General features: G+C 36.8%; 1 protein-coding gene across 1 annotated transcript in view; it reads left to right on the forward strand.

Annotated features, from left to right (window-relative positions):
* The window catches only part of Kcnd2 (potassium voltage-gated channel, Shal-related family, member 2), a 514,460-nt gene that overhangs the window by 181,723 nt on the left and 316,509 nt on the right, over positions 1 to 16,228 (forward strand). The gene's annotated exons all lie outside the window — the stretch shown is intronic.

Below are 16,228 nucleotides of genomic sequence, written 5' to 3' on the forward strand. Positions count from 1 at the left end.
TAACAGAAAGCCAACATTCACATGGAAACTGAACAACACTCTTCTCAATGATACCTTGGTCAAGGAAGGAATAAAGAAAGAAATTAAAGACTTTTTAGAGTTTAATGAAAATGAAGCCACAACGTACCCAAACCTTTGGGACACAATGAAAGCATTTCTAAGAGGGAAACTCATAGCTATGAGTGCCTTCAAGAAAAAACGGGAGAGAGCACATACTAGCAGCTTGACAACACATCTAAAAGCTCTAGAAAAAAAGGAAGCAAATTCACCCAAGAGGAGTAGACGGCAGGAAATAATCAAACTCAGAGGTGAAATCAACCAAGTGGAAACAAGAAGAACTATTCAAAGAATTAACCAAACGAGGAGTTGGTTCTTTGAGAAAATCAACAAGATAGATAAACCCTTAGCTAGACTCACTAAAGGGCAAAGGGACAAAATCCTAATTAACAAAATCAGAAATGAAAAGGGAGACATAACAACAGATCCTGAAGAAATCCAAAACACCATCAGATCCTTCTACAAAAGGCTATACTCAACAAAACTGGAAAACCTGGACGAAATGGACAAATTTCTGGACAGATACCAGGTACCAAAGTTGAATCAGGATCAAGTTGACCTTCTAAACAGTCCCATATCCCCTAAAGAAATAGAAGCAGTTATTAATAGTCTCCCAGCCAAAAAAAGCCCAGGACCAGACGGGTTTAGTGCAGAGTTCTATCAGACCTTCAAAGAAGATCTAACTCCAGTTCTGCACAAACTTTTTCACAAGATAGAAGTAGAAGGTATTCTACCCAACTCATTTTATGAAGCCACTATTACTCTGATACCTAAACCACAGAAAGATCCAACAAAGATAGAGAACTTCAGACCAATTTCTCTTATGAACATCGATGCAAAAATCCTTAATAAAATTCTCGCTAACCGAATCCAAGAACACATTAAAGCAATCATCCATCCTGACCAAGTAGGTTTTATTCCAGGGATGCAGGGATGGTTTAATATACGAAAATCCATCAATGTAATCCATTATATAAACAAACTCAAAGACAAAAACCACATGATCATCTCGTTAGATGCAGAAAAAGCATTTGACAAGATCCAACACCCATTCATGATAAAAGTTCTGGAAAGATCAGGAATTCAAGGCCAATACCTAAACATGATAAAAGCAATCTACAGCAAACCAGTAGCCAACATCAAAGTAAATGGAGAGAAGCTGGAAGCAATCCCACTAAAATCAGGGACTAGACAAGGCTGCCCACTTTCTCCCTACCTTTTCAACATAGTACTTGAAGTATTAGCCAGAGCAATTCGACAACAAAAGGAGATCAAGGGGATACAAATTGGAAAAGAGGAAGTCAAAATATCACTTTTTGCAGATGATATGATAGTATATATAAGTGACCCTAAAAATTCCACCAGAGAACTCCTAAACCTGATAAACAGCTTCGGTGAAGTAGCTGGATATAAAATTAACTCAAACAAGTCAATGGCCTTTCTCTACACAAAGAATAAACAGGCTGAGAAAGAAATTAGGGAAACAACACCCTTCTCAATAGCCACAAATAATATAAAATATCTCGGCGTGACTCTAACGAAGGAAGTGAAAGATCTGTATGATAAAAACTTCAAGTCCCTGAAGAAAGAAATTAAAGAAGATCTCAGAAGATGGAAAGATCTCCCATGCTCATGGATTGGCAGGACCAACATTGTAAAAATGGCTATCTTGCCAAAAGCAATCTACAGATTCAATGCAATCCCCATTAAAATTCCAACTCAATTCTTCAACGAATTAGAAGGAGCAATTTGCAAATTCATCTGGAATAACAAAAAACCGAGGATAGCAAAAACTCTTCTCAAGGATAAAAGAACCTCTGGTGGAATCACCATGCCTGACCTAAAGCTTTACTACAGAGCAATTGTGATAAAAACTGCATGGTACTGGTATAGAGACAGACAAGTGGACCAATGGAATAGAATTGAAGACCCAGAAATGAACCCACACACCTATGGTCACTTGATCTTCGACAAGGGAGCCAAAACCATCCAGTGGAAGAAAGACAGCATTTTCAACAATTGGTGCTGGCACAACTGGTTGTTATCATGTAGAAGAATGCGAATCGATCCATACTTATCTCCTTGTACTAAGGTCAAATCTAAGTGGATCAAGGAACTTCACATAAAACCAGAGACACTGAAACTTATAGAGGAGAAAGTGGGGAAAAGCCTTGAAGATATGGGCACAGGGGAAAAATTCCTGAACAGAACAGCAATGGCTTGTGCTGTAAGATCGAGAATTGACAAATGGGACCTAATGAAACTCCAAAGTTTCTGCAAGGCAAAAGACACTGTCTATAAGACAAAAAGACCACCAACAGACTGGGAAAGGATCTTTACCTATCCTAAATCAGATAGGGGACTAATATCCAACATATATAAAGAACTCAAGAAGGTGGACCTCAGAAAATCAAATAACCCCCTTAAAAAATGGGGCTCAGAACTGAACAAAGAATTCTCACCTGAGGAATACCGAATGGCAGAGAAGCACCTGAAAAAATGTTCAACATCCTTAATCATCAGGGAAATGCAAATCAAAACAACCCTGAGATTCCACCTCACACCAGTGAGAATGGCTAAGATCAAAAATTCAGGTGACAGCAGATGCTGGCGAGGATGTGGAGAAAGAGGAACACTCCTCCATTGTTGGTGGAATTGCAGGCTTGTACAACCACTCTGGAAATCAGTCTGGCGGTTCCTCAGAAAATTGGACATAGTACTACCGGAGGATCCAGCAATACCTCTCCTGGGCATATATCCAGAAGAAGCCCCAACTGGTAAGAAGGACACATGCTCCACTATGTTCATAGCAGCCTTATTTATAATAGCCAGAAACTGGAAAGAACCCAGATGCCCCTCAACAGAGGAATGGATACAGAAAATGTGGTACATCTACACAATGGAGTACTACTCAGCTATTAAAAAGAATGAATTTATGAAATTCCTAGCCAAATGGATGGACCTGGAGAGCATCATCCTGAGTGAGGTAACACAATCCCAAAGGAACTCACACAATATGTACTCACTGATAAGTGGATACTAGCCCAAAACCTAGGATACCCACGATATAAGATACAATTTCCTAAACACATGAAACTCAAGAAAAATGAAGACTGAAATGTGGACACTATGCCCCTCCTTAGAAGTGGGAACAAAACACCCATGGAAGGAGTTACAGAAACAAAGTTTGGAGCTGAGATGAAAGGATGGACCATGTAGAGACTGCCATATCCAGGGATCCACCCCATAATCAGCATCCAAACGCTGACACCATTGCATATACTAGCAAGATTTTATCGAAAGGACCCAGATGTAGCTGTCTCTTGTGAGACTATGCCGGGGCCTAGCAAACACAGAAGTGGATGCTCACAGTCAGCTAATGGATGGATCACAGGGCTCCCAATGGAGGAGCTAGAGAAAGTACCCAAGGAGCTAAAGGGATCTTCAACCCTATAGGTGGAACAACATTATGAACTAACCAGTACCCCTGAGCTCTTGACTCTAGCTGCATATGTATCAAAAGATGGCCTAGTCGGCCATCACTGGAAAGAGAGGCCCATTGGACACGCAGACTTTGTGTGCCCCGGTACAGGGGAACGCCAGGGCCAAAGGGGGGGAGTGGGTGGGTAGGGGAGTGGGGGTGGGTGGGTAAGGGGGACTTTTGGTATAGCATTGGAAATGTAAATGAGCTAAATACCTAATAAAAAATAGAAAAAAAAAAAAAGAGATTTATAAAAAAAAAAAAAAAAAAAAAAAAAAAAAAAAAAGAAAATTATGAATAATTTTACGTTGTTTTAAGTAACATTTTTTGTAACATTGATGAGTTACTCAATTCACAAGAATGTGTCAATTCTGTTTGCAATGTCATAAGCATCTTACAGGAACCAGAGTACTGCTCAGCAAGAAAACAGAACTTGTCTTAGAATAATCAACAGTGTAACTGCCATACCCCATTCGTCTGCATATTCATATTAACACTTCATTAATAAAATAATCATATTGTGAGAGAGACTGAAATTTAAATTATGCATTAGTTTAAGTTAGAGTGTTTTACATATGTATTGCAGGAGTATGTTTAAGAAAATATTGAATATAGGTTCTAGATATTGTTAAAAATGCTAATTTATTTTAGCTAGGATTTAAATTGCTTATGAGTAAAAAAGATCCACCCCTTGTGTTATTCTTGAAATATTTATTCAAAGGGTGATGCAGGGAGAAATAATGATTTCAAGACAAAATATCTTAGTTTTGGAAAATATGTACAGTTTTCAGAAAGACAGGGATACATGTGGATCTCCTTCTTCAGCACCAACCTGGTCAATTTCCTCAGTTTCTAACTTCCAAGAGCTACCTGTGTTGGTTATGGTACTAACTTTTATGACAAAGAAAACTATGCAGATAACACTTTCCCCAAACCTTGGACTAATTGTGGATAGCATAGTCACTAAAATATCTCTGTAGAATGTCTACCATTAGTGTGACTTGGATCATTGATTTCTCTGATGTCTATTATACTGTCACCAAGTAGAGGACTTACAGACTCTTTGTTCTGGTTTATATGCACTAACTTTTTATGTTGTTGCTTCGTCTTGTTTGTGGTCTTGACAAAATAGAGTTTGTGCAAGAACATACTTCTCTTCTTTTCTATTTACTGGACTGTACTAAAATCAGGAGCAAGAGAGCTATGAATATCATTTACAACTCAGATTTTTTTCAATATGTTTCAGATCTATGCAGTTTCAATTGCACAGATGATATTATAGTCATGTGCTCAAGACTAAAACGTGTCCGTATCCTATAGATACACCGAGCTGCAGCAAGGGAAGAGTTCCAGTGTCTGTCTTGTTGAATTAGCCATCCTTACTTGCATCTCAGTTCTGGGATAGGATGAATTATGTCCCTCATACTGTAAAATCATTTTAATCAGGACCTAATCTAGAAATTAACTTAGCTGGCTTTCTGACTTTCATAAGTAATTCTTTAAAGAATTATTAAAAACAAGTATTATATTCCTATTTCATGAATGGAAAGTAAGAGGACTCTGGTATAATTTGTTTTCTAGATGATACTGTTATCAGAATTGAAAAAAATTATTTAGAGTTTTCTTATGAAGGGAGATGAAATTTTATAAAATGTAAGGATTGATTGTGATTTTTTTTAATTGGAGGAAATTGCTTTCTTTAACTCTATTTGTAATTTAATTTACTCTGTTCTGCAGAAAGTGCATAAGACCATGAAAGGAACAATGAGATATTTGCAAAACCTTTTTAAAGAAGAGAACTGGGGGCTATCATGACTTAAGAATGCCTATATTTGTCAATCATTCTTACAAAATCCCTTGAGAGAAACACCTACACTACTTTTTGCATCAACCACCTGACCCTTATTCATACCTAACTGTGCTTATATATGCTTCTTTCTGAAGTGAGGCATAGCTGTTTACATTGCATCTTTCCAGACATTCTTTAAAGCAATCTCTGGTTATTCTCTTAATAGAAGATATTTGATAACATAAGCTACTTTTTAAGAAGCAAGTTACCAGTACATTTTTAGTAACTTTTAACATTTAATTTTAACTTTCAGTGTTTTGTTTCTGTTGTAGTCCTTTAGTTAATGATCAGTAATTCATCTCTCTTCTTTTGGCTGTTATAATCTTCTAGCATCTACACTAACTATGAAAGGGAAGTAGAACAATGTGAAGGCATCGTACATTGCAGTATAGTTGCCAATTACCTGAAATCACACCAATTTAGTTGGTTCAGAAAGGCTAAGACACTTCAAGAGACTATGGATAATCTTATATGAATGTTAAAATAAGCAAAGCTCTGAAGAATCAGTAATGTGTTAATCAACTCTGATGCTTTCCTATACTCATGAAATTGTGCAACTTGTTTTTACTTCTCTTTTACACAAAATTGGTCATGCAAGTTGCTCAATCATGTTAGGAAAATATGCCTACAGTTATTTGGAAAAATTAGATTACAGTGGAATTTAGGAGATATCTAACCATGTCACTGATAGCAAAACACAATATTATACACACATCTTCTTATTTTTGTTTTTCTTGCATCAATGGTTTAGTTCAGTTCCACTTCTTTTTTTCCCCCAGGAGGTAGCTCTTTGATTCAAAGTTTATTTTATCAAAGTCAGGGATTACTTTAATGGTTTGAATGAATTATAGGCTAGATTCTTCATTTTCATTATATAAATCATGAATATAACCCTTATAGCAGTCTGTAAAATAACACATGCTTTATAAAACAAATGTGTATTTAATAGGCATTCTATGGAATATGAAACAGAAGAAAAATCCTATGCTATTGAGCAGGTAACTTACTTGCAGCACAATTTTCCATATATATTAGGGCAATATCTAACGACTGAGGGAATTCAATAAACGGACAGATATGGAAACAAAGGGTTCAAATGATTTTGTTATGACGGGAAAGTGTATCAGAAAATGAAACATGTGCTCAAAATCACATCAAGGTGTGTGTGTGTGTGTGTATCCTATTGGATGAAAAAATTTTATTGGTTGATTGATTTATTTCCCATCATTTTGCATTTTTATTTTAGTGACTTACCTGTTGTTCTTAGTGTTTGGATATTAGCTCAAGTTTTCAACCACCTAATATCTGAGAAAGATCTTATTAATCTTAATTCATTTGCCTCCCCTTCCACCTTTTGTTAAAAGACTGACCTCTTTCAGTGAGTCCCAGAACTAAGAATGCAGCTAAGGTCTTGATAACAATACCTCAGACAGTGATATATTTGTCTTTCCTACTCAAAGGAGACTGCATCACCAAAAACCCTTCCTAGAACCTTGAGAAATCAAACTTTTCAGCATGGTGTGAACACTAATGCATTCCCCTATAATGTCTGGATAACATTCAGTTAGTCAATGGGTCCAGTGCCCTCAGAGTACATGTTTTGTGTGTCCAGTATAGTGATTGTCAAGAATATTTAATATCAAATGCCTGGATGGTTGCATGATCTGTCTGTCTTTCTCCAATCTTTATTTTAGATTTCTGAATTTGAAACTCATTTCATTATTTGTCACTGCAAATAATGAATGTATATTTGAAGTAATTCCATGAGTTTGAAAATGCCATGCAAAAACAAGTGGGAACAGAAAAGTCAACAGTGAAAAAAATAGCAAATTCTCTTGGAAGTAACATGTAATTAACCTATTGAACATGGTGATTTACATAGCTGGAGAGCAATTGATTGCTGAGTGTACTTAATGCAAGGCTCCTAAAATGATTTTTATAAATACCTGTCTGAGAAGTCACACAAAAAATATAGGATGGCTTGTGATTGCATTTAACCGGCATTGGGTGCCTTGGCCATTAATGTCATTTGTATCAAGGCAGCCTGTCTTGCTGGCCTGTGTGCAAATTATTTCTGAACTTTGTTTTAATTAAAACTTAGGAAGCAACATTAAACCTTTAGCTGCTAGTTTTAGGTCCAAACTAAATTTAAGGAAGTTTAAGATGGACACACTGTCATCAATGGATTTCTTTGCTCTTTTCCCTTTGAATTAGTATTCAAGAGTAAACACGCAGATGTCTATTGTATGTGTCTGTGTGTCACATGTGTGTGTACTTGCAGATGCATTCAGTGTGCTACGTTATCCCTTGGAAGGTCTTCTGGAATATCATCTGTGAATCATGAGGAACACCAGAGTTTCGGTGGTGCCAGGTTTGATGGACAGCTTGGACTGTAGAGTCCGAGAGCAGTGGCTCCCTGACTTGCATTTTTTGGCTGTTTCTGGAGCTGGTTTTCTACACGGTCCCTTATGGCGCTGTTACTGTGGCTGATTGAAGAATAAAGCAGGAGAAGATTTTCTCTTTGAAAGGCTTGACAGAGATTTCCTTCCTTTCTCGGGTTTCAAAACCTCAGGAAAAAAAAAAAAAACTTTAATTTTTCATGGGTTAATTAACACCACAGATAGATTTAAAAAGAAAAATGGCAGTCATCATGTAATAGTCTAGAATGTGAGTCAGACCTTGGAAGAAACAGGTTTATTCAGTGGAGAAGGTGATCTTTACATCATGCTCATTCTGTCTAGATGTATATGCCCATAGCCTTCATCTTCCCTATTGCCCATGCTCTCTCAGCTCTGTCACCTTTCAACAAATGACAAAACTCATTGTTAATTGTACCTTTCTTTCATCTTGATGCTTACAAAGACTGATCACCTTTTTCAGTTCTAAACTCTTCAAAGGCTCTCGGGGCTGGCAATTGAGATATCGTCATACCTGATATTTGATGTCATTTGAGAATTCGTGTCTACTTTTCCTAAGGTTTCATTGCTTCTTTTTCTAGTCCTTCTCTTTCATATTTTCTCAGCCAGATATCATTTGGCATTGGGCAATGGCTGTAATTTGTTGTGTGGCTCTGGTTAAGAAATGATTAGTCAGCTTGGCTTTAGTGAAACTAATGCTAACAGCTCCCTTCAGTCATAGTGACAACCAGAAATCTCCCATCTGACTTCAACCTCCAGTTAAAGTGATTTACTTCCTTTCAAGAACTGGCCTTGAATCTTATTTGCCTCCTGGCCTTTGTTGCTCACTCTGTGACTTGCGTAGGGTGAAATATTTCATTCTTATGGTTTTCCATGGGGTGTTAGTGACTTTACCTTGATGTTTAGTTCAAAGAGTTTTTACCTTCTGCCCCAACTCCAAAAGTAAATTACAAAGTTCCCTCAGTACCTAACACATACATGTTCACAGGTCCTGTGTGCTATATCCATTCTCTCTACTTAACAAGTTTGTTTATGCTTGCATTGACCATGGTGAGTTGTATTGCAACCACACATTTCACTGGCACCACTTTACCTCTGACATTTTCCCACCACAGGAAAATGAGAAATCAAATTACAGTCTTCTAAGTCTTCTAAGACTTTGACTGTTTACCTGGTTACCAAATATATATTACTAATTTTATGAAGACAAAATATAGATCTAATTAGTGCCTAGACTTGGAATTTTTCTTTTGCTTCTTTTTTCGCAGCTCCGGAGTCTTTGCCAGGCTTGAAACCAGCATCTACCTCGCATCTATCCAATATTCTAGGGACTCCTTCAGAATGTAGTGTATTTTCAAATTGTCCTTTGAAATAGTTGATACTTAAAATATATACACATTCAAAATCCTGACTAGCATATTCTCGTTTTGCATGGTTGTTTTAAAGTCCAGGATGGTTCAAAACAGTCAAGATCTAGACTCTCACAATATTGATCTGAAGAGCAAAGATTGGGTGAACGGAGCTGAAAATAGTTAGACTGCATACACTTAATGAAGTTAACTTTTTAGACAAATGTAACAGTGTCATTCCATAGAACTAACTTCAAATGCCAGGGAACATTTGATATTTTGAGGCAGCTGAGTAGTAATGGTTTTGAGCACATGAAGAAGGGCAGCGCCACAGTTCCCATTACCATCAATGGCACTCATATGGTGAGAGTCTCACTTACGTCAGTGGAAGCATGACCTCCGCTGTCACCGCACATGTTACTTCTCATGGTGTGTGATTTTCTCCTCTAATTTGAGGCAATTTAATTTTCTGCCCACTTCACAAAGAAATGTCAGCCTGAATGACTAGAGCATTGATGTTGAACGTCTCTCCTTCACACACTGTACTTGCTGTAAAATTGGTTCTGTTATCCTGGATAGGACCAATGAAAGGCAAAACCCAGTATTATTTATTACATACTCAACTTTGGAAATATGAATTTTAACACAAAGTTTAGTCAGATATCTTAGTACAGATGAATATACTCAAGAGAATAGTTACTAACTAAAAAACTGATGACTGAAGAAAAATATTTAGATTCGATATTTTCAAAGAGATTTCTGCAAATCTAGGAAAACTGTTTGGAGCTGATGTTTATTTCAGTGTTCATGATACCCAATGGCTGGAAGACAGTGTCTCAAGGGGACTCTATAGTTTCCTTTTATGACTTTGCATGCCAGTTAGGTCATTTTATAAGGTGTTGGTTTTCTTAATCTTCAATTGAAAGTACTTTAGTGCCAGGCATGGTGGGGCACGCCTTTAATCCCAGCACTCGGGAGGCAGAGGCAGGCAGATTTCTGAGTTCAAGTCCAGCCCGGTCTACAAAGTGAGTTCCAGGACAGCCAGGGCTATACAGAGAATCCCTGTCTCAAACAAACAAAGAAACAAACAAACAATCAAAAAGCAAAAGAGAAAGTACTTTAGTTACTCTCATAAGTTTTTTTAGGGAAGTTTAATGACTTAATGACCTAAACACACTTTAAAATACATGTAGCAAATGTTTAAGTATAAGATAAATGTCATTTTTAATATTATGTGATAATAAATATTATGGCATGATGCATTAGAGAAATCACTGGTTATGATGTTGATTTTACTACTATTTTTGAAGGATATTTTATGTGATTATCTTTTTAGGAGAATGAATATCAATGTACTGTTTATTCTATATAATTATATTTTAAAGTACTTAATTTATAAACATTCACAGAGAACCTATTCACTAATCTGTAAGAAATATTTTTCTGTGTGCTCCTGTCCAACTACACACAGCTATTTTAAAAAATCTTTGGAAGGCAGAGATCAGATCTCAGTTAATTCTGTATTTTATCTCCTGGAACCAGCTTGGCAATAGTGGACAGTTGGGACATATTGTTTAACACATTAATCTTTCTTAAAATAATCATTGTACTTTTGTACTCCCTGCTCCTATCGAGCAAATGTAAGCAGCAGAACTTATTTATGTCCCAGGGTTATTCATCTTTTGTTTCTCTTATCGGAGGAACACTTTTAATTTTAGCACTGAGTGATTGCTTCAGAACCTGCAGGTCTTGTCTACCTGAATTACTACAAACTCCTTTCAAACTAATTCAGTGAATAGAGTTAAATACTATGATTTAGGTTCATGCTGAATTTGATTACACATTGTAGTTTGTCCTTAAAAACATTATAAGTTAAATATACACACCTCAGGACCTTCAATTATTTCTGCCTCCTCTTCTGTATAAAACTGTGAGCCATGAAATGAGGAATGTGATATAGACATTCCACTTGTGGGGTGGGGGTGAGCATTTCATAGTTTCTTATTGTCTACATGTTGACCAGTGGAAGTTTTCTGTTACTTACCATCTGCCTCAAGAAGCCACTACTCTGAGTACTGATTAAGACACTGATCTATGGTTATAATAATTTGCCAGTAGGAGTCATTTTGGTTTATGTCCTTTTAGTTGCATGATAGTTGTAGGTTTCCCCCAACGGTTTAGGACCTGTCTATTGTCAGGTTTTTGAGTGGGTCTTAAATTGAACCAAGAGGTGGTTGGTTACTACTACACCACTTGTACCTCTGCTGCATCAATGGCAGGGAGTGTTTTGCCAGGCAAGTCATTATGGTAACTCATGGGGTTCCAAGCTGAGTGGTGTTGATGGTTATTATTTTCCCCTGGTAGAATAAACAGCACTAATAAGTCCAATGAAACTTCCAGCTATTTTTCTCCATGTTCTACAGTATAAGTATATGGCATCTTCAGCAATAGGATCTTACTATCAAATTCTGGAGAGTAATTAGCAGCATTGAGTCCAGAGTCCAGTTCCTAACTCAGAAACTCTAAATGCATGCACTTGTCCTTTATATTTATATATTATCTACTGTTTTAGTCTTTCGGACTTGTTTTTTTTTCTTCTTGTGTTTCTTTTTCTATTTTTATGTGGGATGAGAGATGGCAGAGCAAATAATTTGAAGGTTATCATGGATCTAGCCCAGAAAATCAGTTTGGGTACTTATTAAGACTGTGAAGATAGAAATAATAGAATTTTTCTCTCTATCCTAACAGTATTTTGCCTTTCTGTACACATGTTTCTATCTAGTTCTCCCTTTAAAGAAATACAGAGTGTCTCTGTCACAATTTTCAGTTGATTTAACAATGTATATTTCTTGATGTATATTATATTCCAATATTCTATGATATAGATAATTTAGGGGCAGGAGAAATGGCTTACAGTAAGGATACTTGCTGTACTACCATGAGAGCCAGTATTAAGGTACCGTCATCCTTATAATAGTCCAGATGTCTTGACAAAATCTAACAGCAAAGGATCTTGTACTCTAGTTTCTCACATATAGCCTCCCCACATATATAATTAAATCTTTTAAAAATAATAATTTTCATGAATTAAAAGATAAGCTATTTTGTCTCTATTTTATAAATGAAACAACTGAAGCTCTCAAATGCTTATATTATGACTCATGACCATACAGTCCAGAAATGGATAAACTAGGAATCAGTCTTAGGAAGGCCACCCATGAGATAGCTGTTTCAATTGTCAATTATAAACAATCTAGAACCACTTCGAAATGGTATCTTAATGAAGGATTGTATAGATTAGGCTGCCATGTAGTTATGTCTGAGGATTTTTTTACTTACCTTGATGATTATTCCTAAAAGAAGGTGACACCATTCTCTGCCTTTCAGTCATAGACTGCTAGAGAAGAGGAAAATGAGTTGACTACTGTTCTCCTATAGTGGCCTGCACAACATGACTGGCACTAGGATGTAGAGTGAAACTTTCTGCTAGATTTCTCTATGTCTTATACTATTAGCATGTGGTTAGTTATTCCTATACCATTTGAGCCACCAGTGCAGTAGTGAGTGTATCTTGCCAAGCAGGTCATCACTGTAAGGTTTACAGGTGAATTAATTGATTGTTTAGGAAGACTCTGCCTGAGAGTGTATGATACCATTCTCTGGTCTTTTGACACAATCAAGGAGAACATGAGATAAGCACAAGCATATATACATTCTTTGATCTCTGCCTATTATAGATATAAAATAATCATATCCCACAAACCCTTGATATTCTGATGTCCAGGCTAGAGTTGACCATAACCTATTACTGTGTACAAGAATATAATTTACTCTTGTAGGTTGTTTTTACCATGGTATCTTTTTAGAGCAACCAGAACAAAACTAAGACCTATTTTTTACTTGCACTACCACAGTGTTGTTGGGCACTATCAGTTTCCAAAAACAAAACATAAATAATGACAAACACTCATACATACACACACAAACAAACACACACACACACCATCCATTTTATCTCTTAATACAACGTAATATCAGGTAGTACAAAGATGCATTTGTAAATTGTTCATGAAATTAGAAGAATTTGCTTCTGGGATTATAATTTTGAGTAGAACAGAATATGTCTTAGAAGAGCTTAACTTACACATAGATTGATGTTTGAGGATGCTGTGTCTTGAGTTTATGTATTCATTTTACACCTGAGGGAAAAAGTCAGAAAATTACAGAATCAAAGCCTTTATACATTTTTTTGTCTTTAGAACAACTTTTGCTTCATTTCTAAAGATTGTAATGTTTGTTAAAATATAACCTTTTGTTTATTTCTTCTCATTTCTTGCTACCTGCATCAGATAGAAATAAATATTTCCTGACCCTAAGATAATTTTGAATTTTAGAATTTATTACAACATGAAAATTTACTTCTTCCAATAAAGTAAATTAATATCCATAATGGTCATCCTGAATTTCTCCTATGTTCAATATTCAGTGTTTGAGAGGTCTCGGATTCCAGATTACTTGAGACAGCTGGTCCTCCTACAGGATCACCCTTCTCTTCAGCTTCTTCCAGCCTTCCCTAATTTGACAACAGGGGTCAGCTGTCCATTGGTTGACTCTCCCAGCAGGCTCAGATATTCCCAGGGGGACTTGCTGAACCTTCTGTATTTTAAGACATGAAATCATTAAAGGGAGATTCCATTAATAGAGTTCATTAATACCCCTATTCAAATCAAGTTTTTGGTCTTACTGTAGTATTTGGGATATGAAATCTTGGAGCTCTTAACAGAAACAAATACATGATATTGGAAGCACTGAGAAGAAAAAACACATTAAATATTATTTAAACTAAAGTAAAGTAGTCTTTAAAGAAGCCTGCCACTATCTTCTTTCCTTGTCTAATATGATGTCATGCCCATCACTGTATTTTCTGACCCATTTCACACCTGAGTTTTTGGTATTAGAATGCAAGGTTCTGTCATATTTGAACGAAACATTACACAAACACAGAGGAATGTATCTATCATTCTGTATGGCACCAAATCAAAGTTTTCTGCTGCATTCTTATTTTCTCAAAAGGATATCAGGCAAAAGACTGATCAAGTAGAAGCTTATTTAGTACACTAAGCATTGAAAAGAAAATTTGAAGTAGATTTTCTAAGGCAAATTGGTAAATAGTGGCATAGTATACTCTGCAAATTGGTAAATAGTGGCATAGTATACTCTGCAAATTGGTAAATAGTGGCATAATATACTCTGCATTATAGATTTCTAAAGGCTTTTTACATTTTTAAAATGTTTCCTTATTATATTTTATGTGTGAGTGTGAGGTGTGTGTGTGTGTGTGTGTGTGTGTGTGTGTGTGTGTGTGTGTGTGCTTGAGTGCTCTGTAAGTGTCCAGGATCTCATTAAAATCAAAAAATATTTTGGATTCTCTGAATCTGTAGTTACAGATGGTCATGAGTTACCATGTGGATCCTTGGTATGGAACCTAAGCCATTCACAAGAACAGTAAATACTCTTAACTGCTGAATTATCTCTTGGCCCCTATACCATTTTTATGAGTCTTTATGAAGTGGGAAGCTTTTGTAATGAATCTTGAAGATGTGTATGACATGTTAAGGTGAAACTTCCTCTTAAGTTATAGCAGACTTTTTAGGGCATTTCCTCCCTGCAGGGAAGCCTACATGGAGAGAGAAAACCACAGCCATCAATGGTAATAGAATGGGGATAGGGCTCTTGAATGTGAAAGTCTTTTGTTAGTTCATGCTTGTCAGCAAGAGTGTTGTCCAGAGGCCTTTATTTCAGACAAAGCATGAATAATCCAACCGCAATGTAGGGTTGTTTAACAACAGGGATTCTGTAGTCACAGTTGTAATGTTGTAGTTATAAGCTTTGGTTATAATTTCCTTTGTTATCTGGAGTGAGATAGAATAGAATGCCTTTTTAAAAAAATTATTAGATATTTTCTTCATTTACCTTTCCAATGCTATCCCAAAAGTCCCCCATACCCCTCCCCTACCCACCCACTCTCACTTCTTGGCCCTGGCATTCCCCTGTACTGAGGCATATAATGTTTGCAAGACCAAGGGGCCTCTCTTTCCAATGATGGCCGACTAGGCCATCTTCTGATACATATGCAGCTAGAGACACGAGCTCTGGGGGGTGCAACCCTATAGGTAGAATGCACTTTTAACAGTTCTATACATGTGCTTGACTCACATGTGAAACATTTCTACTCTCTACCTACATACATAGTAGGACTTAGGCAGAAGTTTACTTACTTTCACTGATGAAATAAGAGAGGAAGAAAGGAAGAATGGAAAGGTTAGAGAACAATTCCATCAAGAAGACTAAGGTTTAACAGGTGATAGATTTATAAGACCTTCCTGGTATTATTGGAAAAGATACAAAACAACCATGCATGGGACTCCTTTGGTACAGAGGACAGTTTCTTTTCTTTATGCCTGGAATGGAACAATTTCGAGGAGACCCCTTGCCAAGTAATGCCCTAGCTGCAGTTTACCTTCTGCAGCCTTTCTGTATTATCTGTCCTCGGGATATCAGAAGAAAACAAACCAAAGGACAATTGAACCACGACAACTATAAAAATGCAGAGTGGTAGACTGTGGGTTTTATTTAGTGCATGACTCGTCTCTGTCACCTTGGGTTTTCACAAGGGAATGAGAACTCTTTCCAATGCCTTAAGAAATAACACTATTAGAATGAATATTTCTAGCATCGGTCCTACTCAGCAGGCTGCTAACGGAAATCAGTGGGATTTATATGTTGTTTTCACCAAGGAAGCTGACATCCATGGGTCCAATCCTCAAGCATCAGGAGAACATCCTTTGGTTGTAAATAACAAACAGTGCTCCTCAGTTCTCGCCTCATCCCTTCTTTCTGTCAGCACTTTCCTCTTCTCTTTACTCTTTCCCCCAGGTCAAAAAGATCATGCTTTACCCTGCCCTATACCCTTTGCTCTTTGACTGTAGAGATGAATCCAACAGCAGTGGTGCATCTCTCTATGGGGAAAGGAGGCTTGCATTTTCCATTATGAAGAGGAACCACAGCAAAATGG

This window comes from Mus musculus, chromosome 6 (genome assembly GCF_000001635.26).
Source record: "Mus musculus strain C57BL/6J chromosome 6, GRCm38.p6 C57BL/6J".
NCBI classification, from domain to species: Eukaryota; Metazoa; Chordata; class Mammalia; order Rodentia; family Muridae; genus Mus; species Mus musculus.